The sequence below is a fragment of the Oryx dammah genome, unplaced genomic scaffold (assembly GCF_014754425.2).
Source record: "Oryx dammah isolate SB20612 unplaced genomic scaffold, SCBI_Odam_1.1 HiC_scaffold_2042, whole genome shotgun sequence".
NCBI lineage: Eukaryota > Metazoa > Chordata > Mammalia > Artiodactyla > Bovidae > Oryx > Oryx dammah.
The window spans coordinates 3,485-5,636 of NW_024072139.1; the positions used below are offsets into that span (position 1 = coordinate 3,485).

Genomic DNA, 2,152 nt, shown 5'->3' on the forward strand with positions numbered 1-2,152 from the left:
ATACAGCCTTGCTGCACTCCTTTTCCTATTTGGAACCAGTCTGTTGTTCCATGTCCAGTTCTATCTGTTGCTCCCTGACCTGCATATAGGTTTCTCAAGAGGCAGGTCAGGTGGTCTGGTATTTCCATCTCTTTCAGAGTTTTATGCAGTTTATTGTGATCCACACAGTCAAAGGCTTTGGCATAGTCAATTAAGCAGAAATAGGTGTTTTTCTGGAACTCACTTGCTTTTTCCATGATCCAGTGGATGTTGGCAATTTGATCTCTGGTTCCTCTGCTTTTTCTAAAACCAGCTTGAACATCTGGAAGTTCACGGTTCTCAACTGCTCTGCTGGAGTATCAACTCTAACGTGACAATCTGGGGAACAACCACTGTGATTCTTGCATCATTGGATTAGGAGGTTCAGGAATTTCAAAGACCTTTTCTGCATGTATGTTTTCAGCTCTTTGGAAGGCTGGTGAGAAGCCAGTGAGTAGTCTAGTTGTTTTGCCTGATACCAATTCTAGCCCCATACACACAGGCACAGATGGAGTTAACTGGAGCTGGCAAAATGCTCAGGACGAGGGTGGGGATAGGGTGGGCACATCGTGCCATTGAAGTTGGGTGATTGCATCACTGGGATTGTTCTGAAAACAGCACTGGATTCTTTGCTCCCATGCCACCATTCAAATCCAATCAGTCAAGAGTTAAGCCAATCATTAATCAAGATTTCTCTTCCCACTGAAGACAAGTGCCTCCACATAAACCCCTTCTTTCTTCTTTGACTCTAACAGTCCTTGGAAGAGCTGGACCCAGTCGGTCATCCCCTGGCCTTCAGAGTTCCCTCAGCCCCTGAAGTCCATGCGTCTGGCTGGAGTCCCAAGTGGCCACCACCATGCCCTCGTATCCGCTCAGTGTGGCTGTAGTCTGCATGAGCAACATGAACAGGAGCATGGAGGCCCACCACATCCTCAGGAGGAAAGGATTCCGAGTCAGGTCCTTCGGAGCTGGGTCTCGAGTCAGGCTCCCAGGAAGGGCACACAACCTCCCCGTGGTTTACGATTTCTCCACCACCTATGAGGAGATGCGCAAGGACCTTATGCGCAAAGACCGACAATGCTATAACAGCAAGGGCATCTTACACATCTTGGGAAGAAACGAGAGAATCAAGCCTCGCCCGGAAAGATTTCAGGAGTGCAGAGATCGCTTTGACCTCATCTTCACCTGTGAGGAGAGCGTCTAGGACAGGGTGGTGGAGGAGCTGTGGGCCCAAGAGCAGGAGACCTGCCAGCCTGTGCACGTGATCAACGTGGACATGGACGATAACACGGAGGACGCCACCCTTGGGTCTTTTATCATCTGAGCTCTGCGAATGCCTCCAGCAGGCAGACAACCTGGAGGACTCTCTGGTCGAGGTGCTCCTGGCAGCCGAGCAGAAAATGGGCAAGAGCTTTCTGCACACGGTCTGCTTCTACTGAGGATCTTGTCTGGTTTCATCTCCTCTTGGTAAGCACCTGTGTCTCGACAGTGGGCTAGGTGGTATTTTCTGTCAGAAGCGGCTTCCAAGGCCTTTCTGCTAAAAGCCATCTACATGACTCTTTCCAGGTTCATTCCAGAAGGAAGTGGAGAAGGAAATCTTTTTCTGTCAAAGTAACACGAACGCCCTGGAGGCATCCAAACCCTTCCACAGTGGAAAACGATGGTATGGATTCTTGACCCGGAAGGAACACTTCAGGGCTCACAGGGCTCTGCCAGGAAGTTAACCTCGAGGACTTCCTTATCCATATGAAGAGACCAAGATTTACAATGGACAAGCGGTGCGCTGAAGGACATTCAGGGAAGAAGAACAAAGAAGCCCCACACCATTTCCATTCCATCACTGGTTTTTACTTCATCATTTTAATACAATTTCCTTTGTCATTTTTGTATTGTGCATCAGTATAAGTGAGTTTTTCTTTCTAGTGAGCTAGGATTATATTTAAGGTTTCAACTTTAGAAAGCTATTTTTAGATTGTATGTATTTTGCTAACTGCAACTTTCATAGAAACTCAGGTTCGATAATAGTAGGTATTGATTGCTAAAATGTGAGCATGATCTGTTCAATTCAATTTCATGAAATGAAATAAAAGCTTCTAGTTTATAGAAAATGGATCTCCTAATTTTTGGCAGGGGT

The 2,152-nt window shown here is 46.9% G+C and overlaps 1 pseudogene; it reads left to right on the top strand.

Moving 5' to 3' along the window:
• Nucleotides 1-874: 874 nt before the first annotated feature.
• On the top strand, nucleotides 875-1,457 carry LOC120859642 (annotated as a pseudogene).
• The last annotated feature ends 695 nt before the right edge of the window (nucleotides 1,458-2,152 follow it).